Below are 26,454 nucleotides of genomic sequence, written 5' to 3'. Positions count from 1 at the left end.
TGAGGAAATCTGGAAAAAGTATTTCACAGCCCTAGACAACTCAATCTTTTAACTGTAGATCTCTAGACACAACCTAGGGTGAACTCTTTTTCTAAAATCACACATTAAAATAGAGTCAATGTATGCTGGTGACCTAATATATTCCACTGGTGTAGACTCATGGGGAAAGTACTTTCATGTATCTGTTAAAACGGGATTCTTACCATTTCTCAAGCTTTAATATAAGGATGTAAAAATCACAGCATTTTAGCATGGTGGAAAGAATCACTGATGGGGGTAGGGAGACCCATTAGGAGGCTATTGCAATAATTCAAGCAAGAAATGGTGCCAGTGGAGGTAGTAAGAAGGAATTGAATTGTGAATAATTTTTGAAAGAAAACTCAACCAGATGGATTGCATGTGAGGTGTCTGATGCAGGAGTCAAAGATGAGCCCAAGGTTTTTCCTCTGAACAGATGTAAGTATGAAGTTGCCATCTATTATCATAAGGAGAACTGTAAAAAGAGAAAGTTTTGGGGAGGGATCAGGAGTTTGGTTTTGAACTACCAAGTTTGAGATGCCTTTAAAACTTCCAGGTGAAGATTTCAAATAATCAGTTGAAGCGAGAGTCTCTCATCTAGGTGAGAAGTCTGGACTGGAGAGAGAAATCTGCAAATCATCAATGCATATGCACTATTTAAAGACTTGGGAGTAAAGAAAGATGAGATGAGGACTGAGGCCAGAGAACCCTGGGCATGGCAACATTCAGAGGTCAGGCAGATGCACAGAACCAGCAAAGGATACTGTGCCGAAGTGGCCAGAGAGGGAGTTAGAGAACCAAGGGAGAGTGCTGTCCTGGAAGACAAGCATGTTGCTGAAAAAGAAAGGAATAGCCAGGCACGGTGGCTCAGGCCTCTAATCGTGGCACTTTGGGAGGCCGAGGTGGGTGGATCACGAGGTCAAGTGTTCAAGACGACCAGCCTGGCCAACATGGTGAAACCCCATTTCTACTAAAAACACAAAAATTAGCTGGGTTTGGTGGTGGGTGCCTGTAATGCCAGTTACTTGGGAGCCTGAGGCAGGAGAATCACTTGAAACTGGAAGGCAGAGGTTGTTGTGAGCTGGGATTGTGCCACTACACTCCAGCCTGGGCAACAAGAGCAAAACTCTGTCTCAAAAAAAAAAAAAAAAGACAAAGAGGAAGAAGAAGAAGGAGAAGGAGAAGGAGGAGAAGGAGAAGGAGAAAAGAAGAAGAAGAAGAAGAAGAAGAAGAAGAAGAAGAAGACAAGAAGAAGAAGAAGGAGGAGGAGGAGGAGAAGAAAGGAATAATTACCTCTATCAATTGCTCCTGAAAAGTTGAAAAAGATAAAGACTGAGAAATAGAACAACCAGCTATCCTGGCTTGCCTCAGATACTCCAGGTTTTAGCAGTGAAAGTCATCTATGATCTGAACATTTGTGTTCCCCCCAAATTCATACATTAAAACTTAATCCTCAGTGTGATTATATTAGAAGGTGAGGCTGGGCAGGGTGGCTGATGCCTGTAATCCCAGCACTTTGAGAGGCCAAGGTGGGCTGATCACCTGAGGTCAGGAGTTCAAGACCAGCCTGGCCAACATGGCAAAACACTGTCTCTACTAAAAATACAAAAATTAGCCGAGAATGATGCTGCACACCTGTAGTCCCAGCTACATGGGAAGCTGAGGCATGAGAACTGCTTGAGCCTGGGAGGTGGAGGTTGTAATGAGTACAGATCATGCCAGACTGGGTGACAGAGCTACACTCCGTCTCAAAAAAAAAAAAAAAAAAAGAAGGTGGGATATTTGAGAGATGGTTAGGTCATGAGGGCTCTGCCCTCATATATGGGATTAGTGCCCTTAAAAAAGAGACCCCAGAGAGTTAGCTAGCCCCTTTCATCTTGTGAAGACACAGAGAGAAGGTGCCATCTATGAAGCAGAGTGAGCCCTCACCAGACATCAAATCTGTTGGCCTTGATCTTGAACTTTCCAGCCTCTAGAACTATAAGAAATAAATTCACAACATTTCCTGGTGGAATTTTCTAGTTGCTCAGAGAAATACCTTGCTTATTAGTGTATCATTTATTGGCTTTCTTTCTTCCCTTTCCCACTTCCTGACTTCGCTACTGATATTTCCAAGGATCACCTCTGAGAAAACTACATCTACTGTAATCCCATCTATGGAATTTCTTCTTGGAAGATAAAGCCTAAGACAGTATATGTGTCAGTTTCTTGAATGCAGATGTTCAATGGGTGGAGAACTGGATTTAGCAAGGTTTGGGCTTTTGCCTGGTGAATTTTAAACAAGATGAGGGCATATGTGACGAAGTGATAATAATGATGGACCAAGAAATCCAAGCAGGGTAAGGAGGGAAGTGAGGCTACGTGGTAGATGAGAAGCAGAGAAAGGGGATATGGATTGGAAATCCCAGTAGATTCCAGTAGTTGTGGAAGTTAGAATATTAGGGGAGTGAGTTAGAAATATTGTAGGTAGAAAGTTGAAATTGAGGATGTGGGGGTGGGAGAATTAGTAATGGGAGTATATTTAAAACAATATCATTGGAAAAATGGAAGTGAAGAAACTAAGAGGGCAGGACATTGAAGTATATGGGAGTGGTATTGGAAAGTGATTGTGAACCTGGTGCAAAATCCTCAAGGAATGACCTGGAGGCTCATGGATGATGAAACCTTCATCTGGTGCCTGAGAAGGAAGGAGACAAATCATCTGGACAGGAAGGTGAGGAGCAAGGAGGACATCTGCCCCAGCTTCAGGACTGAGGGGAAGCAGTGCCCTCAGAGATCAAACTTCCATCTGAGCTGTATGGTACAGGAAGCTGCAGGGGATTTGTGGGAGTGTGTTGATGATTGGCTGTGCATTCCTGAGGATATCCAGTGGAAAGGCCTAGGGGTTGGGAAGGGTGGAGAGGTAATCAGATTGGGGAATATATCAAGGTCTGTGGGGGTGAATTCTAGTGAGAGGGGCAATCTGGGATCTTAGGCTTCTTGCGGTGATGGCAAACACCCAGGAAATAAACAAGGATATGGGTATCATGGGATTAGACCTGGCAGTGTCTAAGGTAGATGTGAGGGTGACACTGAGGATTATGGGAAGAGGGGGGGCATGGAAAGGAGAGGGTCACTAGGAAACACAGAGAATTCTGCAAGTGTGCTCCCAAAACACTACATTTCAATTTTCTCTGTGGCTCAATCTGTGGAGTTTGGGGTCCAGTGATGTTCTTGTTAGGAAGAGGAGGAAATAAAAGTCCTGAGGGAAAAGTTAAGAATTATATACTGAGGAAAATTAGAGAGAGGTCTGCCAGCTCCCAGACCTGAGAAGGTCAAAGTGGGAAGACTCTTAAAACCAACAAGGAATGGGACTGGAGGAGGGCTTGGGGCTGAAAGACTGCCAGTAGCTTTGCCAGTGTATCACAAGCCCATGAAACTTAAAAACAGTGTGTACTCTAAGGCCAGGTACGATGGCTCACGCCTGTAATTCCAGCACTTTGGAAGGGTGAAGCAGGAGGATTGCTTGATCCCAGGGGTTCAAGACCAGACTATGCAACATGGCAAGGCCCATCTCTACAAAAAAATTTTAAAAATTAGCCAGGCATAGTGGCACGTGCTTGTAGTGCTAGCTACACTAGGGAGACTGAGGTGGGAGGATTGTTTGAGCCTGGGAGGTCAAGGCTGCAATGAGGTATGTTTGCACCACTGCACTAGAGCCTGGGTGACAGAGCGAGACCCTGTCTTGAAAAAAACAAAACACAACACAACACAACACAGTTTACTGTCTCCTTTGGTTGTTCTGCAGACTTTCCAGGGCAGGCAATTTGTCATGTGAAATAAATTTTCTTTCTTTATAAGTTTACAGGATTGCTTATTACTATTTACGAAGGTATGGAGTTTTTTTTTTTTTTTTTCTATAAACAATAGGAATGAAGAATAGAATGCTTGGTGGCTTTCCAGTAATTTCACAAAAATTTGTGAGTATATTGAGGGACTATGTTAACTTCTCTTTGCCAGTCCACAAGGGGCGTGGTTTCAAAGGCAAGAACTTCCCAGCACCATCCCTCCATCCACTTCCCCATCTGGGGACTAGAGTTCTTTGTCTGACTTACACACAGGCGCCAGCTAGGTAAACTGCCCAGGTAAGCTTCCTTTGATTAAAAAGCCTGGGAAAAGCTCTGGAAGGACTGTGGGCCGGGCAGCCAATCTGATATCAGAGTTGAAGATCAATCATTCCAGAGGAAGTGTGGAAAAGTTCCTCTCACTAGAGAAGAACTTGAATGGGGCAGAAGTAACCCCAGGGTTAAATTCCCTCTACTTCCTTACCTATAGGGATTTCCCTCTCTGGGATCCCCTCTCACAGCAGCGTGGGAGCCTCCTCTCTTTTTACCTGTGAGGACTCCATCTCTGGATCCCCTCCCACAACAATGTGGGATCTCTCTCTCTCTCTCTCTCTCTCTCTGTCTCTCTCTCTCTCTTTTTCTTTCTCTCTGCCTAATAAATTGCTTTTCTGAGAAGTTCTTTGGGTCTGATATTTACTTGAACAATATTACTGTGCCACCTGCGTCTCCTCCCCATTTTGGGTCAGTGAGAACCCAAGGACCTGGAAAAACACATCCAATCGATCAGGGAACACTGAGAGTCACTGGAATGCCCCTACAGCCCTGCTCCTGTCCCCCAGTTACAATATCACTAGGACCCCCAAAATAACGTTTTTGGAACTGTAAAGCAATCTGTGTACCTGGCCCTATTGTGGTTTGCCCTGGTGGTGCGTATGCAGGAGCAGGCAGGAAGACCCACTCTACCTGCTTCTGTGTGAAATCTTACCTAACCAATTCATCCCACCAACTCCAGGTTGTATGAAGTTCTGTGAGGACCCTCGCCACCCAGCATCATTTTGGGGCACCCCCTGAAAGCCAACTTTCATTGTTCCACCAGTGCATCTCATCTCTACACAACGAGATGGTATCTCCAAGTCCCTCAAGGGACCTATTTATTATCTTGAGTCTCCCATATTGCTGAGCACAGTACTTGGCACAAAAGTAGGTATTTAATGAATATTTGTTGCATGAAGACCAAATGGATAATTGAATTTATTTATTTATTGGGCGCCTCATAGGTGGCAAATATTGTTCTAGGTGCTGAGGAAATGGTTGTAAAAAAAGAAATAAAAATCTCTGCCTCACGGATCTTACAATCTAGAGGAGAGAAAGCAATACGTATTATAGCATATATTGTTGCAGTTCCTGGGTAGGTGGCAAAAACTGAGCTCCAGTGTGAGGCAAGTTGTAGTGACTGATTACAGGGTGTAGCATGTGCCACTTGTTTCAGACATCCTGTCTAACCATGAATGTCCAACGTAACATTGATCCTTATCCTAGAGACATGCAAACTGGGGCTGAAAATGGTCATTGAATTTCCCAAGACAATGGTGCTAATTTGGCAGAACAGGGATTTGAGCTGAAGTCTCTGGGATTTCATGGTCCATCTTCCTACCACTACACCACAGGGCCTGCCTCTCATTTTCTATTTAGTGCTTGTAGGTGCATTTGTGTGGGAGAGTAGGGGCACCGATGAATTTTAGAATCTTCAGTTCTCTCCCTCTAACGTGGTCGTGGACTAACATGATAGCAGATGCCTCACTTAAAACCAACCCTTTACTCTCAAGCCACTTGTTAGCCTTAAGCTGTTTCGTTCCCCAGATTAATTTCTATTTGGTCACAGATGCAAATCTAACGGCATTGCTAGGATCCTGTCTCTGGGAGCTGTTTAACACCCTTACAAAATACAAGTTTCCACCGTAAGACTAAGGAAATAAGAAAGGCACTCAGCAGTCTACACACATCACCTGAAAATCAGTGGTAATCAAAACATCCATTGACAGACGAATAGATAAACAAAATGTGGCATATACATATAATGGAAAATTATTCACACACACAGCCAGTATGGAAGGAAATCCTGCCACATACTACAACGTGGATGAACCTTGGCAATATTATGCTGAGTGAAATAAGCCAGTTACAAATCCTATGTGATTCTACTTATATGACATAGCTAAAGTAGTCAAATTCATAGAAACAGAAAGACGGGTGGTGGCCAGAGTCTGTGGGAGGGAGAAAGATGTTTAGTAAGCACAGAGTTTCAGTTTTGCAAGATGAAAAAGTTTCTGAGGTAGTTGTATAGTGATGGGAATCTACTTAACACTGCTGAGCTGTTCACTTAAAATTGGTTAAGATGGTAAATGTTATATTATGTGTGGTTTTTTGAAAAATACACTTAAAGATGAACAGTTTTAGTTAGGTTCACAGCAAAACTGAGAGGAAGACACAGAGATGTCTCATATGCCTACTGCCCCAGTAGACACAGCCTCCCCCGTAAACAACATCCCCTAAACTATATGTTTATTACCATTAATTGACCAACATTCACACATCATAATCACCCAAAGTCCATGGTTTACATTAGGGTTCACACTTGGTATTGAACATTCCATGGGTTTCGACAAGTGTAAAATGGCATATATCCACCATAGAGGATTTTCACTGCCCTGAAAATCCTCTGTGCTCTGTGTATTTATCTCCCCACTCCTAACATCTGCAATCACTCATCTTTTTATTGTCTCCATAGTTTTGCCTTTTTCAGAATGTCATCTAGTTGGAATCATGCACTCTGTAGCCTTTTCAGGTTGGCTCCTTTCCCTTAGTGGTATGTATTGAAGTTTCCTCCATGTCTTTTTGTGACTTGGTAGCTTATTTCTTTTTAGCACTGAATCATATTCCACTGTCTGCGTGTACCACAGTTTATTTATCCAATACCTACTGAAGCACGTCTTGAAGGAGTTTTAACAATCATGAAGAAAAGTACTATAAACATCTGTGCACAGGTTTTTATGTGGACATAAGGTTTTAGCTCGTTTGGGTAGGATTGCTTGATTGTTTGGTAAGAGTATGTTTAGCTTTGTAAGAAACCACCAACTGTCTTCCAAATGCCTTGCCGTTCTGTATTTTCACCAGCAATCAAGGAGCATTCCTGCTGCTTCTTATCTTCAACCAGCATTTTAAGTTGCATTATGTGTTTTTCACTACAATTTAAAAAACAGGCCAGGCGTGGTGGCTCACACCTGTAATCCCAGCACTCTGAGAGGCTGAGGTGGATGGATCACCTGACCAACATGGTGAAACCCCGTCTGTACTACATACAAAAAGTTAGCCGGGCATGGTGGTACATGACTGTAATCCCAGCTACTCGGAAGGCTGAGGCAGGAGAATCATTTGAACCTGGGAGGCGGAGGTTGTAGTGAGCCGAGATTGCACCATTGCACTCCAGCCTGGGCAACAAGAGCGAAACTTCATCTAAAAAAAAAAAAAAAATCACAACAATAACAACAACCAGTGGCAGCTCTTTCATAATTCTGGCTCCAAATGGTGACCTGAATCCTAACAGCACTCCTGTATTATTCTTTGAAAAGCACATTTCTGTATTAATATGAGCATAGGAAAATTGTTTTTGTAGGGGGGAATTAGGAAAGAGAAACCCTGCACAGAGTAGAACCTGCCTTGTATTTAAAGAAGCAGAAACCGAAACTGTTCAACCAGGAGAGCTGTGGGATGTCGGCTCTCTGGCCTCTGTGTATGTGAGTGGTGATTACTTCCACACTGATACTGGATGCTGTGCTCCAGTTTTAGGCCAAGGTGAAGGGTGAGGCTGCCCACAGGTACCCAGGAGACCCTCTGTGTAACACTCGCCTGAGAACTGCTCCCTCCCAGGATGTGCCCCAGAAGATGCCATCTGGAAGGCACCCATAACAAAGCACATGCAGCCTGCTTCTCTCCTGGGAGCTTGCCTTTGCATCTTAACTTTCTTTCCTCCTGAAGAATGTGTTTTCCATTGTGCCTGAGGGTGGCCACAGTTTCACAGCTCAGGGCAAGGTATGCCAGCCTTGGGAGTGCCAATGAACTGTCCCCTTGTCCCAGGGTCTCCAGCTTGGTCCACTTTAGTGTGGTGGGGGAGTGAGTATGGACAAATCCTCTCTCTTCAACCAGCTCTGAGGAGGCGCCACAGTCCCCACATGCAGAGGACTTTAGGGAAAGGGCACGTTTTAAAATCTTGTGTTTTCTGCTGGAAGTTAAAATAAGAAACGGAGCAGTAGGGGTTTGCTTCGTTCGGCTGACTTGGAGCAGCTGCTGCCCAGCGTGTCTAGCCCCCACAGGTGGAAAGCAGTGCCTTGCCCTGGGTAGGCACTGCTTCCTTCCAAACCAAACTTCCCCTCAATGACTTCATTGAAAGCTGCTTTACATCATGAAGAGAAACTCCATTTATTTATTTGTAATAACTTTAGTATTTTATGGACCCACAAGAGGATGTAATTTAAGAAAACATTAGCAAGCTATTCCAAATACCAAGGTTTTGAAAGTTGCTAGGCCAAATAATCATCAAAGGAAACATTTCAACAGTAAGAATAAAAAGCTGCAGTACCACTCATTCTGAGCAGGGCTTTGGAGGTGGAGAGGTTTTAAAATGTATATTTTTGGTCCTGACATCCTGGAGTCCTAGGAAAGACAACTGAATTTCCAGGAATCCATTATAAACAACTTATGACCTAATCGAAGTGGGTCCGTCTAATGCTTCCCTGGTGGGGCATTAGCTGTATACCTAACTTAGAAAATACATGGCTGATCTACCCTCGGGAGCCTCGCTTAGAACACAGTGTTGGAGGGAATTATATGGTGTTTTTATTAGGGTTTTTAAGATAAAATAATCAAGAAGTTACCAGGAAAAGGTGTGAGTTAAGAATGGTTCCTTACTGCAGAAGTATGATGTTTTGCAAGTTTCTATTCTACTAGCAATCGTGTGTTAATGATGTTTCTATCTCCATAAATAGCCAACACCAAATATCTTAAGAAATCTTTTTGAACAGTGTTCAACCTTTCCCTTCTGTTGGAAGCATGAAGATCCAATGGTGGAAGACACAAATACTTCACCCAATAAGTCCTCATCTTGTATCTCCAGGAGAGATACATTGAAATGGACAAATATGCACATGTGATCATCTCCTCATCTCATTGTAATTACATTCATGTAATTACATGTACCATACTTATAAACACTAATAAATTTAGGTATTTGTCTCCTACTCCACTCCGCTTGCCTGAGCTTCATGAACATACAATCAAATCTGCATGTGTATAGCCCCAGGCCTGCCCTGGTGCTCAATTGTGAAATAAGCTTTTGGAGTATCTACTATGCTGAATGCTGTGTTAAGGGCTGAGGGGCCTGAGGGAAAAGACAGGATCTATAAAAGTGCCTCTACCATTCTCAAGCAGCTCAAATCTAATGGAAAGAGTCCCTGCTCCAGAGGACAATTCAGGATCTTAGGATTATATCTAACACTTGAATAACAATTTATAGGTCATATGACGCTTTCATAGACACTATCTTATCTGAGCCACATAAAAGCTTTAAGGGGGATATAAATTTTCCCATAGGTAAAATGTAGAAAATGACATTCAAGGGGGTTAAGTGGCTTTTTTCAAGGTCATAGAACAAATAAGTGTGAAGTTGGGTTTTTCATTTACAAGTTTAGTTCCTTCCTCTATCCATACTTTTCCCTGATTAAGAACATTGACACACATAGATCTATTCTTTCTCTTTAATAGCGGCTTTACTGAGATATAATTCACATAGCATAAAGTCCACCCTTTGAAAAATGTAGTTCAGTAGTTTTTAGTATATTCACCAAGTTGTGTAATCATCATCATTATATAATTCCAAAAGCCTTTCAACACTTTCCAAAGAAATTCCATACAGCAGTCACTCTTCCATTTTCCCCTTCCCCAGCCCCTTGCAATCACTAGCCTACTTTCTGTCTCTGTGGATTTTCCTTTTCAGAACATTTCATATGAACAGGATCCTACAACATATGGCATTTTTGTCTGGCTTATTTCACTTTGCATAATGTTTTCAAGGTTTACCCATGTTGTAGTATGTATCACAACTTCATTCCATTTAATTGCAGAACAATATTTCATTGTATGGATATACCACATTTGTTTATCCATTTATCAGTTGATGAATATTAGGGTTGTTTACACTTTTTGGCTGTTATGAATAATGATTCTATTCTATCTATTCAAATCCTGTGCCCATTTGTTAACTGGGTCATTTTTTTTTTCTTATTGAGTTGTGAGAGCTCTTTATGTATTTTAGATACAAGTTCTTTATAAGATATGTGATTTCCAAATATTTTATTTCATTCCATAAATTACCTTTTCACTTTCTTGACAGTGCCCTTGAAACATGAACATTTTAATTTTGATGAAGTCCAATTCGTCTTTTTTCTTTTATTCCTTGTGATTTTTGTGTAATAATTAAGAAACTATTGCATAATTTGAGGTAAGAAGATGTCGTCCGAAGTTTTCCTCTAAGAATTTTATAGTTTTATTTCTTACATTTAAGTGTCTGATCCACTTTGAGTTAATTTTATATATGTTGTGAGGCAGGGTGGTGTGGATATACAGTTGTGTCTCCACCATTTGTTGAAAGCTGTTTATTCCCCCACTGAATAGTCTTGGCAGTCTTATCAAAAATTAATTGACTATAAATGTATGGATCTATTTCTGGACTCTTTATTCTATTGATCTATGTACATATCCTTATCCATTATCACACTGTCTTGATTACTATAGCTTTGTAAAAAGTTTTAAAATGAGAAAGTATGAGTCTTCCAACTTTGTTCTTTTCCAAGGTTGTTTAAGTTATTCTAGGTCACTTATCACTTTCATATGAATTTTAGAATCAGTTTGTCAGATTCTGCAAAAAAAAAAGGCAGGCTTGATTTTTATAGAGATTGACTGAACTGGTAGATCAATTTGGGAAGTATTATTGTATTAACATTATTAAATCTTCCCATCCATGAACACAGGATGTCTTTTAACTTATTTAGGTCTTCTTTAATTTCCATCAACAATGTTTTGCAGTTTTCACATGCCTTACTCTTTTCTTTCGGTAAATTTATTTCTAAATTTTTTTGATACTATTATAAATTGAATTGCTTTCTTAATTTCATTTTAGATTGTTCATTGTTAGTGTGTAATATTGTTGAATACTAATCTTGCATCCTACAACTTTGATGAACTCACTTATCTTTACAAGTTTTTTGTATGAGTTCTTTAGGATTTTCTACATACAAGATTATGTCTGTGAATATAGATGTATGCCTTTTATTTCTTTTTCTTGTCTAATTGCCCTGGCTAGCACTTCTGGTATACTATTGAATAAAAGTGTCAAGAACAGACATCCTTGTTTTAGTCTTAATCTTAGAAGGAAAGCATTTAGTCTTTGACCATTAAGTATCATATTCGCTGTAAGTTTTTCATAAGTGGCATGTATCAGGATGAGAAAGCTCCCTGTTGCTCCTAGCTAAAGTTTGTTGAGTGTTCTTCTCATGAAAAGGTATTAAATTTTGTCAAATACTGTTTCTGCACACACTGAGCTAATCATGGGGTATTTGTCCTTTACATTATTAATATGGTATATTACATTGATTGATTTTTTTAAATGTTCAGGTAACTTTGCATTCCTGAGATAAATCTCACTTGGCCATGGGGTGTAGTCCTTTACATATGTTTCTGGATTCAGTTTGATAGTATTTTTTTGAGATATTGGTCTTTAGTTTTCTTGTGATGTTTTTGGTTCTGGTGTCAGTGTAATATTATCCTTATAAAATGAGTTGGGAGGAATTCCCTTCTCTATGTTTTGGAAGAATTTGTGAAGGATTGGTCTTACTTCTTTTTTGAACAGTTAGTAGGACTTACCCTTGAAGCTCTCTGGGCCTAGGATTTTCTTTGCAGAAAGTTCTTCAATTACTAATTTAATCTGTCTACTTGTCATAGGTCTATACTGATTTTCTATTTCTTCCTGAGTCACTTTGAATAGTTTTGTCTTTCTCAACAGTGTTGATTATAATCACGAAAGACACAATCCCTAACACCAAAATCCTAAATCTTGAAATCCCTAAGATTAAAATCCCTGATCTCTAAAATTCCTAAAGTTGAAAATCTCTAATGTTTAATATCCTGAAAAATCATAATCCTGAAAGATTAAAATTCTGAATATTGAAATCCTAAAAGCTCAATTCTGGGGATGAGTTTAGTACATTTTTGGTTGTATGCATGATAGTTGTATCATGTTAAGTGGAACTATTACCTTATTGTTGTCTGTTTGGAGATTAAGTACAGCTTAAAGAGCTGCCTACAGGTATCAGGTTGACAAGGGTCACATTTGTGGACTTAATTTTAAGTGTCAACTTGACTGGATTAAGGAATATCTAGAAACCTTGTAAAGCATTATTTTGGGTGTGTCTGTGAGGGTGTTTCTGAAGGAGATTTGTGTGAGTCTGAGTGGATTAGGTACAGAAGATCTGCCCTCAGTTTTAAAGGGCACCATACAATTGGCTGGGACCTAGAGAGAACAAATACAGAAGGCCACTTGGTCTCTCTCTTTGAGAGCTAGGACAGATTTTTCTTCTGCTGCTTCAGACTTTTCTTTTTTTCTTTCTTATTCTGTATTAGTCTCTTCTCACACTGCTATAAAGAACTACCTGAGACTGGGTAATTTATGAAGAAAAGAGGTTTAATTGACTCACAGTTCCACAGGCTGTATAGGAAGCATAGCTGGAAAGCCTCATGAAACTTACAATCATGGTGGAAGGGTGAAAGGGAAGCAAGTACCTTCTTTACATGGTGGCAGGAGACAGATCAAAGGCAGAAGTGCTACACACTTTTAACAACCAGATATCATGAGAACTCCATCATGAGAATAGCAAGGGGGACATCTGCCCCATGATTCAATCACCTCCCTCCAGGCCACTCCTCCAACACATGGGTATTACAATTTCACATGAAATTGGGGTGGGGACGCAGAGATACACCATATCAGCTGTCTTGGATATCAGAATTCCAGGCTTGCTGGCCTTGACTTCATAACTTACACCACTTGAGAGATATACCATGAGCTTTCCTGGGTCTGAGACCTTTGGACTTGGACTGAACCAAACTACCAGCATCCCTGGGTCTCCAGGTTTCAGATGGCGTATTGTTGAACTTCTCAGCCCGCATAATTATGTGGGGCAGTTCCCCTGATAAATCACCGCCGTACATCTATGTACATAGTCTATTGGTTCAGTTTCTTTGGAGAACCCTGACTAATACAGATTTGGTATCAGGGAAGCCAAATGTTATTCCTTCTTACTATTTTTCTTCCAGCACAGTAGAAGAGATCCATGAAATTTTTCCTTTACAAAAAGGCTGTGATAAGTGTACAAGGCTACTTAATGGTGAAAAGTGAGTGTTTAAGAGTTAATTATTATTGGGACTGTAAAAGCAGAAAATCACTTAATTGCAACAGCCAAGCAATAACCAGACTTTCAAATGAACAGTATACAGTTGCAAAATTTGTAGACCACAACCACTCTCCAAATAGATTATAGTGAGTGTTTACAAGACTATAGAAGAAGTAAAAATGCATACAAAAATTACAAGAAACCTCTCCTGCGAAATTATTCAATCAGGTATGACATCTAGCACTTCACACATAGCACTAATTTGCTATACTATGTATTTCATCTTCACATCATTTCCAATACTGGAGGTATAAATTGTTTAAAGACTTCAGAGAGTTCTAATTTGTTTAATGCATTTTTCTTTTGCAGACTTGACTCCATGAAAGTGCATTATCACAAAGTTAACTTTGTGTGTAAGTATTGTGTATGTATATAAAAATGTCTAAACTTCCTGAATAAATGAAGAGATGTCCTTTTTGTACATCTGCACTTGTGAAAAATAAAATTTCTCAAGGTTTTGTGTCTTTGAAACTACATATGCCAGGGTGACCCACTGTGGTTTTTGAGGGGATTGATACATTTATGCTGTTTTTTTATATTTGCCAGTGTGTTTACCTTTACTGGGGGTCCTTTATCTTGTGGATTTGAGTTACTCTCTGGGATCTTTTAACTTCTATCTAAAGGGCAAGTCTTCTAGCAATGAGTTCTCTCCCTTTCTGTTAATCTTAGAAAGTCTTAATTTCTCCTTTAGTTTTTAATTATAGTTTTGCAAAATATTAATTTCTTGACTGACAGTCTTTTTTAGCACTTTAAGTATGTTATCCCACTGCCTTCTGGCTTCCATGGTTTCTTATGAGACGTCAGCTGTTAATCTCACTGAGCAGCCATTATATGAATGAGTTGATTTTCTCTTGTTGCTTTCAAGATTCTCTTTTTGTTTTTCTTTTGATGTTTTGGCTGATGTGTCTAGGTGTGGGATTCTTTGAGTTTATACCTGGAGTTTGCTAAGCTTCTTGGATGTGTAGAATAATGTTTTTCATCAACAGTTTCAACCATTATCTGTTCAAATATTCTTTATTTCTGTCTCTTCTCTGTATTTAGGGCTCCCATTATGCTTATGGTGATATATTAAATGGTATCCTACAGGTCTCCAAGGTTCTGTTCAGGTATTTTTATTCTTCTTTATTGTTGTCCCTCAAATAGGATTATCTCAACTGACATGTCTTCGAGTTTGCTGGTTCTTTCTTTTGCAATCTAAAATCTGCTGTTGAGGCCAGATGCAGTGGCTCACACCTAAAGTCCCAGCACTTTGGGAGGCCAAGGTGGACAGATACCTTGAGCCCAGGAGTTTGAGACCAGCCTGGGCAACATGGGGAAACATTGTCCCCAAAATTAAAAACAAAAAAAATATTTTAAATAAAATTTGTTGTGAGTCCTATGATGGTTAGTTTTAAGTTTTTGCCTAGATTACCAAAGATTATTGCCTAGATTAAAGGATACCTCAGATAGCTGATACAGTATTATTTCAATGTCTGTGAGGGTGTTTCCATAAATGATTGGCATTTAAATCAGTGGACTGAGTAAGGAAGAACCCCTCTATCCCTTTACCCAATGTGGGTGGGCACCATTCAATCTACTGAGGGCCTGGAAAGCACAAGAAGACAGAGAAGAGGTAAAAAAAAAATTATCTCTCTTCTGGAGCTGTAACACCATCCACTCCTGCCCTCAGACATCAGAACTCCAGGTTTTCCAGCTTTTGGACTCCAGGATTTTCACCAGTAGCTCTTCTAGTTGTCAGACCTTCAGACTTGGACTGAGTCATGCTACTTGCTTCCCTGGTTCTCCAGCTTGCACATAGAATATCATGGGACTTTTCAGCCTCCATAATTATGTAAGACAGTTTTCCTAATAAATCTTCTCTTGATGTCGATTCCGCACGAAGGGCAATCGAGTTACTCTACGTGTGCCACTCACAACAGAAGCCCTTTTTTTTTATAAATCTTCTCTTCTCTCTCTCTCTCTCTCCCTCCCTCCCCCTCTCTCTGTAGCTATAGATAATAGATATTCCTATTGATTCTGTTTCTTAGAGCCCTAATGCAAGCCTCTAGTAAAATTTTCATTTTAGTTATCATCCTTTTCAAACCCCAAATTTCTATTTGGTTCTTTTAATAATTTATGTTTCTTTTTTGATATTCTGTTTGGTGAGATATTGTTTTCATACTTCCCTTTAATTCCTCAGCTATGATTTCCTTTAGTTATTTGAACATACCTGTATTAGCAGAATTAATGTTTCTGTCTAATATCTGAGCTTCCTTAGGAAACGTTGTTACTGACTGTGTACGGGCAATTGTTACTGCTTCTGGTGTTTGTTTAGTGACTCTCTTGGGCTTAGTACTTTTTGTCATGTGTGGCCTTTAAGTCTCTGGTTGGTTAGTTTAGTAGTCTAATGATTAAGCCGAGATTTTATTAAACTCCTTGACCAATAAATCTCCCAGCCTTTTCCAAGAGGCTCTCTGTGTATTGGAGTATGTCTTTAATGTTCTAGCAAGTAGATAGCAACTCTACCTAAGCCTTCATTTCCTGCTAGTGTAGAGCCTCAAAGTAAGAGGTGAGAATTTTTGATCTTCTCAGGCATTTTCTTGACATATAGACAGCTCTGGGCATGCACACTGTCCTGTGCATGTGCATGGTTTACTAGATTCCCAGAAATATGTTGGAGCTTTGCAAATTTCCCTATGAACATCTCATTTCCTAGTTTTTCCTTTTAAGATTTTTGGTCAGCCTCTTGTTAGCTGTGACTGGTAATGGTGCCTTAGATGGTGGTAATATTAGACAATTGCAGCTGATTGTTTTCAGCAAGCACCCTGTGGACAGACTGCTTGCACATAGAAAGCTCTAAGTCACATCAAAGAAAGAGAAACCCTGAGAATGGAGCTTTGCAGCAAGTTGTCAGACAATCAAATAGTGCTGATTCTCTGGGGATAGTGTTTTGTGGAAGCTCCAAACCTATCTGCTCTCCCAGTGGCTACTAGACTGCTGGTTGCCACAGTTGTCACAGTTGCTAAACTGTTGGCTTTTACGACTATGACGGAGCTGTGTAGAGGGTGATGGGACTTAGGAAAGGTTAAAACACTGGACTAAATTTAGTCTAGAACTGTCCAGGGTTCTGAGTTTAAATTCTGGCCCAACTATTTAGTCAGCTTAATAAGTCACACATTCCTACTGGTTTAGCCTCTTTTTCTGAAGAACAAGGCATGTGTTTCCAAAGAAACTATAATTGAAAACACCAAGTGCTGGCAAGAATGTGGAGTAACTGGAACTCTCATCCATTGCTGGTGGGAATGCAAAATGGCACAGCCACTTTGGAAAACAGTTTTGAAGTTTTGGATAAAGCCAAACAAATACTTAGCATGATGTTGCAGTCTCACTCCCAAGTATTTATTCAAGGGATATCAAAATGTATGTCCATACTAAAATCTGTATGTGAATATTTATAGTGGCTTTATTCAAAAAAACCTAGAAAAAAAGTCCTTCACCTGGTGAAAAGATAAACAAAATATAGTACATCTGTACAATGGAATTATATTCAAAAACAGAAAAAGAACAAATCACGATATTTCAATAACATGGAAACATGGATGACCCTCAATGCATTATGCTAAGTGAATGAAGCCAGACTCAAATGACTCCATATTGTATGATTTTATTTGCATGTTCTTCTGAGAAAAACAGTGGTTTCCAGGGGCTGGGAGTGAGAAAAGAGACTGACTACAAAAGAGTATGGAAATATTTGGTGGGGGGATTGATATAACTATTTAATACCGTATTGGGGAAGTAGTTTCATGATTGTATGTGTTTGTCAAAACATGCAGAACTCTACAATTAAAAGGATAAATTTTGTGGTAAGTAATTTATACCCTAACTTAAAAATAAATAAGTAAATCTAAAGGAGGTACAGAGGGAAAAAGGAAGTTCTATTGCTCTCTGAAAACAAGAAACCTTAAACTCTGAGGTCCTGCTTGTCCCTTGGGCTGTTCCCTCCCTGCAGGAGCCTGCTTGGCACCAATCCTCAGCCTTCTCTTTGTTTCACTGAAGACATGTAGACGCTCAGATATCTCAGCTTAAAGTGCGTAGAACTGGTCCAGTTTAACTCATGGCCTTGTGCAGAACGTTTTTTGACTCACAATCCCATGTTCCAATGTATATGAGAAGCAAGAACTCCAGGGAAGACTGCAGCAGTTGTAAGATGTTGAGTGATCCTCTAGCATTATTTTAAACTTCCATGGAAACATTGTCATCACATCATGATTCTAATTTTTTCCATAGCTGGAGCTAATTTAAGTTGTTATGACTCCCTCGGTGGCCAAGCTTTGGTTACTCTATAGGCAGACCCCACAATGCAAGGAGGACAAGGCAGAAGCACCATTGAGGGAGCTGCATGAAGATGTAGGAGATAGTACAGAAATTACTGAGTCTCATCTTTTTTCCTATGATCTTTAAAGAGCCTTCATCTTTTTTCCTACAATCTTTAAAGAGCCCTTCCTTTATTTTTTTTACAAGTATTTCGTACAGTGTAAATACTTTGTTGGCTACAACTTTGAAGTTTACATGAAAAAAACAACCAGTTAAAGAGAAGTCAGGAGCAGGAAAGCAAGTGGCACTAACCAACAGAGGAAAATGGATACACAGTAAACATGCTAGAGAAGAATGTTTTCATTCTGTTCTGATTATACACTGTGGACACATGGCATGCTTTCTTGAGGGTTTTGGCCTGGGCTGCCTTCTAGCATGAAGCTCTGGGAAGATGCTGGGGGCCTACCTGGCTTCCCCTCACTATGAAGTGACCTTAACAATCAGGCTTCACACATATCTTACTGTCTTGACCTTTCCTCCAGGAGCAGGATTAGGATTTCTGGTCACCCACTGCTCATGGGGCAAGATGAAGAAAAGAAATCCCTGGGAGACAGTGATGGAGATGGAGCTGCACTGTGGGAGTGTCAGAGGGGAGACAAGCCCCTGAGGAAGTCACCTTTTAAAGCAGATCTTCCTGTGCCTGCTAAAAATGGCAACATGATGGGGAATCTCAGCAACTCCATGATGCTGGGAGATGAGCTAAGCCTGCCCATGAGGAATTTTCCCTTTAATACTGGCTAGGGGAAGCCAAGGATTTTACAAACGCAACATGGAATCTTTCAAAGGCTCTAAATCACAGCCTCTCATTTCTGACCGTTCTGAGGTACATTTATTTTCTTTCTTTCTTTCTTTTTTTTTTTTGAAGCGGAGTCTCGCTCAGTTGCCTGGCTGGAGTACAGTGGCGTGATCTTGACTCACTGCAACCTCTGTCTTCCTGGTTCAAGCAATTCTCCTGCCTCAGCCTCCTCAGTAGCTGGGACTACAGGCATGCATCACAATGCCCAGCTAATTTTTATATTTTTAGTAGAGATGGGGTTTCACCATGTTGGCCAGGATGGTCTTGATTTCTTGACCTCATGATCCACCCAACTCAGCCTCCCAAAGTGCTGGGATTACAGGCATTCAGTTACCTTTCTCTGACTCCTTTTGCTCCTATTACTCTTAAAACAGACTGGCAAGGAAGGGTAGCAGGCTGTGGGTGGCTACTGCGAAGGCTTGCCAGGATGCCAAGCAGGTGGCAACTCCCTGGAGACCACTTAGCTGTAAGAGCAGGAAGAGGAGCTCTGTGTAACTCCACAAAATTGTTCCCATTCGATCTGTCACCTTCTGCAGTCTTGGTCCTTTTCTCTGTATGGGCCACTTGCCCCCTGCCTCCCAAGCGAGGGCTTCCAGTACCTCCATCCACTGTTCGATTTTAGTCCAGCTCATTGGTTGCTAATGTTGCATTAGCAATATACCTGCTGCATATTTTGTTTATTCCTTATTTTTGACAAAAAGAGCATATGTGTGTGGGCTTTAATAGTTTTTGTTGTTGTTATTTTGTTTTGTTTTTTGTTTTTGAGACAGGGTCTTGCTCTGTCACCCAGGATATAGTAGAGGGGCATGATCACCTCCCACTGCAGCCTGGACTTCCTGGGCTTAGGCGATCCTCCTGCCTCAGCCTCCCAAGTAGCTGCAACTACAGGTGGGTGCCATCATGATTAGTTAGCTTTTTAAAAAAGTTTTTTGTAGAGACAGGGGTCTCACTATGTTACTCAGGCTGATCTTGAACTCCTGGCTCAAGTAATCCTCCCACCTGGGCCTCCCAAAGTGCTGAGACATTACAGGTATGAGCCACCATTGAATAGTTTTTAGTGATAAAATATTTAACACCTGCTTGACCGATAATAATGCTAATAATTAACACCGACCTTTGTTATAGACTGAATTGTTTTCCCTCAAAATTTATATATTGAAGCCTTAACCGACACTGTGACTGTATGTGGAGATAGGGCTTTAAAGGGATAATAAATGCTAAATGAAGTCAAAATGCTGGGGTCCTAATATAGCAAGACTGGTGTCCTCATCAGGAGAACAAGAGACACCAGGAGTGCCTATGTACAGAGAGAAGGCCATCTGAGGACGCAGCATGAAGTTGGTCAACTTTAAGCTAAGGAGAGAGGCCCTAGAAGAAATCAAACCTGCCGACTTTCAGCTTCCAGAATGGTGAGAATTAATTTCTGTTTTTTAATGCACCCAGACTGTGGTACTTTGTTATGGCAGCCCTAGCAAACGAATCAAGCCTGTACTGTGTGCTTGGTTCTGCTAAGTGTGTTACATGCATTATTTCAATTAACCCTCAAAACAAGTCTATGTGATTATCCCCAATGTACAGACAGGGCAGCTGGCAAAATAAGTAAGTGCTGAGGTTTGAACTTAAGTCTGCTGACTACAAAACCCTGCACATAAATTCACACTACACTGCTTCAAAAGGAAGTGTGTGGCCCCAGATGCTCTCAGATAGGAGGTCACCTTTTAAAACAGATCTTTCAGGATGATTTGTTGCTTGCTAAAAATGGCGTAGAGCAGCAGATACACTCTAGAGGAAATAAAAAGATCCAGATTCCAGCCCTGACTCAGACACTGACTGAGGGATTGTAGTAGACTGAACGGCGGCCCCATAAAAAATACGTTCAAGTGTTAATTGCTCGAACCTGTGAATATCACTGTCTATGGTAAGAGTGATTATCACCTTATATGGAAAAACATGTAGTTAAGATTTTGAGAGGAGGAACTTATCCTGGTTTATCCAGGTAGGATCAAAATGCCATCATCAGTGTCATAATGAGATGGGAAACATTCCCTTGTTTCCCTTGCAAGGCGTGTGATGCAGGGTGTGGCTCACTTCAGTGCTCTGATGCCTTGGTGTACTAGGATCATTGGATCACACACGGGCTTGGAGAATGAGTGCAAGGCTTTATTGAGTGGAAGTAGCTCTCAGCAGATGGGGGAGGCAGAAGGGAGATGGTTTTCTCCTGGAGTGAGGCCACTCAGCAGCTCAGGCTCTCCTCCAACAGCCCTGGCCAAACTCTGTGTCACTCCATCGATGGCCTGCTGGCCTGCCGGTGCTTGTCGGTGTGCTCTCCATGTCCTCTCAATGTCCAGCCGCTTGTGTCTCTGCCTGCTAGGGTCTCGGGGTTTTCATAGGCACAGGATGGGGTCGTGGAAGGCAAGGGTGGTCTTGGGAAATGCAGCATTTAGGCAAGAAAACAGAAATGCCTGTCCTCACCTAGGTCTACAGGCACAAGCCCAGGGGTGGAGCTCTTGCCAGGGTCCACGCCCTTCTCTACCCAGCACTTTTCTGCCCCCACTTATGTATCAGTAAGAAAGAGGGAAATAACACAGACAGAAGAGAGGAGAAGGCAAAGGGAAGACAGAGAGAGAGATGCAGCCACAAGCCAAGGAATGCCAGCAGCCGAGGGAGGCTGGGAGAGGCAAGGACCCTTCTCTAGATCCTCCAGAGGGAGCCTGGATTTTGGCCAACACCTGGATTTTGGCCTTCCAGCCCCCAGCACTGTGAGAGAAGAAACTTCTGTTGTTTAAGCCCCCCAGTTTGTGGCACTTAGTTACAGCAGTCACGGGAAACTAATACAGAGACTTTGGACACATCACTTACTCCTCCATGAAATAAGCACGTGGGTAAGATGGATAGTTTTGGCTAGGGTGCTTGGTTGCTGTGCTTGAAATTATCCACTGCTGGAGTCACCAAAACTTTACAAAGTTTTGAGGTTTGAGCATCACCCCAAGATACCTGAAGCAGAACTGCTTGAATGTGGGCTCAGAAAACAGAACCTGTAAAGGGTCTCCAGGTGATTCTAATGGTGCCTAGGGGCAGGCCCCGGTTTCTGCGTCTAGACCCTTAAAGCTCTGAGGGTCTGTGATTCTCACTAAACAAAACTCAGCATTCCCTGTCTTCCCCTTCTTCCAAAGCTTCAAGAAACAGTTTGAACTTTCGGGCAAGGAGAGAGACAAGACTTTCCAGAATAGAAATGGATGGTAAGGGAGTCCTCCCAGGACCACAGAGGGGAATAGAGAATTTAGGGAGAGAGAGAGAGGAGAACAGCAGGGCAGCGGGTGGAAATGAGAACGCCTGGGAGGTCTGGGGAGCCTTCAATAACATTGGAGCGGACAGCGGACAACGGAGAGGGCTGCGGGGCCAGGGGAGGCACCTGTGAAAATAGCAAATACTTGAGCCAGAGACGGTACACATCCTGCCCTGGCTCCTGCAGGTTTCCCGCAGAGGCAAGGATCACAGGGCCAGGGTGATGTGTCTCCCACGATGTCAGCATCCCCAAGGGCCCGTCAGGAATTTGACAAGGGAACCCGCTTGGGGGTGCAGTGACATCTGAGGAAGGCATATGAGAGGGATAGAAGGAGCGAGAGTCAGATCATCATTCCCAAAGATATGGCTTTAACCTCTGCCCCCCTCCTGCCCTCCGGCTCTGGGAGACCCCGGCAAGCCAAGAACCTTCTCCAAAAGGGAGGGGAGCGGTCCGGGTGTGGGGAGGGCCTCTGCCGGGCGCCATCATCTCTGCTCCACCACACAGCTGACAGACACTTGAGAACTTTCCTTCCCAAGCCTGTATCCTGCTGGTTCAGGGCAAAGTGTGCAGCTTTCCCACCAGGATCAGTGAGGAAATGGCCTGGTTTGGACTCAAACAGACTGATTTGTTTTCCCAACAAGGCCTCCGCTCAGTTCAGGGAGCCCCAGTGATGCCCATTTTTCCAGGGTGCCTCTCCCACCCGCCTCCCTCTCCCCGCTCTGAGAACACATCACCTAGTGTCTGTAGGGCTTCTGCTTCTTGTTTGACATCCCTTATTTACAAAGCAAACAGAATGTTCCTTTTAACACACATCATGCTAAGTTTATTAATGCAGAAAACAATCCCAGGGGGCCGACCCAGGGGACCCTTGAAACCTGCCAGCACAAACTCTTCAAACGCTCAGCCCGTCAGATCCTCCAGGACAATATTTCACACAATGGAGTAAAAATAATATTTTTCTTTGGACCTTTCCAGCCGCTTTTGTGGTGAGCAGACAGAAATTATTTTCTTACTCTGCTCCCAGAGCAGAAATCTGGACGAAGCTGCGTTTATTTGTTTAACACAATGATTTCATCCTAAATGTCTCGACAGCAAATAGTTGGTGGTTTAATAAAGGGCCTTTGAAAGGAGGCTGGAGCTGGGGAAATGTGAGGCATGCGGCTTGTGGGGGCGAGCAGGTCGTGGGCTGCTGAGACTGGGTGCCCCCTCCGCCTGCCTGGGAGCCCTGAGGGTCGTGGTGTGTTATTGCTCCCTGATCAGAACAATTTGTGCCGCTTCCATTCCTGGAAAAAGAAGGAGACTGACCTTTCGGTCACAAATACCGGACCTTCCCTGAGACCAGCCCTGCCAAATACAGACAGACATAACCCCAAAGCAGATACTTGAACCTGCGTGAAGAAAAGAGGCCTTTTGTACTTATGTCTGCCTTCCCGTGATTAAAAATTATGTCCTGTGTCAGCCAAATATTGGCTGCTGTTTTGGTGCCAGCCTGGAGTTCTCCAGCCAGAACAGTGATTAGGAGAAGGGAGAGGGATCAGAGCCAGCTCAGGCCTGATTCCCCAGCGAGCAGAACCTATCCCACCAGGGCCAAAGACCCTGGAGCCTTCCAACCTGCAGTTAGAGGTGTCAACAAAAACTCAAAAAACTCATTTGCATTTCATTTCTTTTCCTTGGGAAGAATTGTAAGGGGCAGTAAAATGGAAAAAACCGAACACAGAGGAAAAGAGCCAGGAGAAGGTCATGAGTGGCATAACAACTGCCCAGGCAGCCCTGATTGCAGCCCCATCATTTTACAGCACAGGAGGGAGGCCCAGAGAGGGGCAGTGACATGTCTGAGGGCACACAGCTTTTAGAAGAACAGCCATTGTGGGAACCAGGCATCTAACCTCAAGGGCTGAAGGGGAAAGAGCCCAATCTAGCCTTATAGCTGACAAAACCGAAAAGCTGAATTATAGGTCTCATTTTTTCAAATTGGGACTTGGTTCAAGGTGATTGAATGTGATTCAGTTCCTGGTGATTTTGGTTCTTGGAACAATTGATTCAGATCTAAATCCGTTCCTGGATAGAACAGTGAAGAATAGAATATGTTTACACAAACGCACACACACAGAGTTATATTTCCAATTACTCACTTATTCATTGAAGTGTATAAAATATGCATATACATTAAAAAGACAATTAAAATGACTTATAGTATATTACTAGTAACACTGATACATCTCTTCTCAGTCTTTTCTCATCGCTTCTATATGTTTTTACTATATATTTTTTTCTTTTTCTTTTTTTTCACAAAATTAAGATCTCAACTGCTTTATTTTTTAAATTATGTAATTTATGCTTAAGCATTTTTCTCATCTCATTAACAGACTTTCTGGAGCATGACCTTTGAAATGCTACTTGGTATTTCATCATACGATGTGACTGTCATAATTCTTTTCCCCAGTACCCTAGAGCTGCTCATAGGACAGAATGTCTTTGAGTAGGTCTTGAAGAACAGTCTCTGAAAGACTGATGGGCTGTGTGGGAGGTGGCTTTCAAATTCTTGCAGCGATTTAAATCTCTTTCCTTCACCTCCGAGTGGCTTCAGATTGCTTTCAAATATAGCTGCCTGCCTCACTCCCAGCTTTCTTTTATCTTTCTCATTTCTTCTTTTTTCTACTTTTTTCCTAGACCCAAAACAGGCAGATTCCTGACATTTGCATATTTTACAACCTCAAAGACTTTTTATAGAAATGCACTCATTTAATCTTTATAAAAACCCTACGACATGGGCAAGGCAGGATGATCCCAATTTTATATGAAGGAAAGATGAAGCAGGCAAAAAAAAAAAAAAAGGAAAAAATAATGATCCCAATTTTACATTAAATGAATGTATTTTGAGTGCCAACTATTTGCACTTTGGTAGTCACTAAAGGAGGGGATAAGTAAATCCATCCTTACCTCAAGGAATTTTCAGAGTAGTGGGGGCACTTATAAGGACTTCAGTAGATGATGGCTATTATTATTTTTGGCTGAAATGACTTGTCTCCTGTCAGGTGGTTAGTTACTGGTTCAGGAAAGTGAACCAGCACATCCTCTGCTTTCTGTACTTGATTCCCTACACCATGTGACTGTTAGTCAAAAGTAGGTCCAGAATAGGTGGGAGATGGTCAGGGCAGGTGCATGATGGGAAACTTTTAGAATTCCCTCTTCTCCTTCATCTCAAGCTCCAGTGAAAAGACTACACATTCGAGACACCAAATTATCCTGAGAGAAGCCAGTCCATGGATTGACACTTTCTTTGTGTTGAAAGTAGAGATGATAGTATTTATCTTTAGATGAACAAACAGTGGTTTGGGATTTAGCTACTTCTACATCTGTGAAGGGATAAAAAAAGGAGAAAGGAAATAAAAATGATTAATCATCTCCTATGTACCAGTCTCTGTACTAGGTGCTTTACATGTATTATTTCATTTACATCAGAACTCACAAGAAGCCTGTTTTGTTCATCATTGTGTTACTTTGGACCAACTGCAATGTTTGCCACACAATAAGCATTGATTAAATGCCGAACTAATAAATGAATGCTCATTTTACAGATAGGAAAATTGAGATCTGAGAAGTTAGACAATCAGTACTAGGTTACATAGCTAGTAAGTAACGGAATTGGGATTCAAACCCAGTCTGCCTGGCTCTAGAATTGTGCTTTTCCCACCACTGCATCTGTGGCAAGCAGTGTACATGCTTCAGTCTGTGGAGGGACTATTCAGGTATTATGAGTGTGGTGACAATCCCGTTCATCATGCAGATACCACCTTTGGGTTCATTGCTTCCTCTTTCTATCGTCCTATCATTTTGCTATGAAGACAGCATTTGCTGTTGTGTTTTTGCTGTTTGGCCGTCCTCCTCTAAGCACCGGATGCATCTTCCTTATATCATCACTTGCACTGGGGCTGTGGCTCCTTTAGAGTGGAGAGTATGTTGTTTTGAGCACTGCAAGGGATATTTTTACATTCTCTTCAGACATGTGGAGAACTCTGGGCTGAGTGTGGTGGCTCACGCCTGTAATCCCAACACTTTGGGAAGCTGAGGTGGGCAGATCACTTGAGGTCAGGAGTTCAAGACCAGCCTGGCCAACATGATGAAACCCCATCTCTACTAAAAATATAAAAATTAGCTGGGTTTAGTGGCATGCACCTGTAGTGCACCTCAGGATGCTGAGGCAGGAGAATCACTTGAACCTGGGAGGTGGAGGTTGCAGTGAGCTGAGATTGCGCCACTGCACTCCAGCCTGGGCAATAGAGCCAGACTCTGTCTGAAAAAAAAAAATGTGAAGAACTCTGGTCTCCCTTTTTAGAAGCTAAAGCAAAGAATAAAGTCAGGTTTTGCAAATGTTCCCTCAAGACGTGCTTCCGTTGCATTACTAGAGACCCATTATGTAGGGATAGGAAGGCAGCTAAAGGAGCTGCCTCTTTAAATCTTAGATTGTCAGTGTTCTTATTTGGTTTGACTTCTTAGTCCTGGCCAGGGAGCTAATTGTTAGATCTTGAAGAAAAATCTCTTGCTAGCAAGACTACCTGCTTAATGCGTATATCTTTAAGCCCATTGCATAGACCATTGCAGAGATTCCCAAGGGGA

Source organism: Cebus imitator, unplaced genomic scaffold (assembly GCF_001604975.1).
Source record: "Cebus imitator isolate Cc_AM_T3 unplaced genomic scaffold, Cebus_imitator-1.0 Scaffold50, whole genome shotgun sequence".
In the NCBI taxonomy this organism is placed as follows: domain Eukaryota; kingdom Metazoa; phylum Chordata; class Mammalia; order Primates; family Cebidae; genus Cebus; species Cebus imitator.
This window is presented reverse-complemented; position numbering follows the sequence as displayed.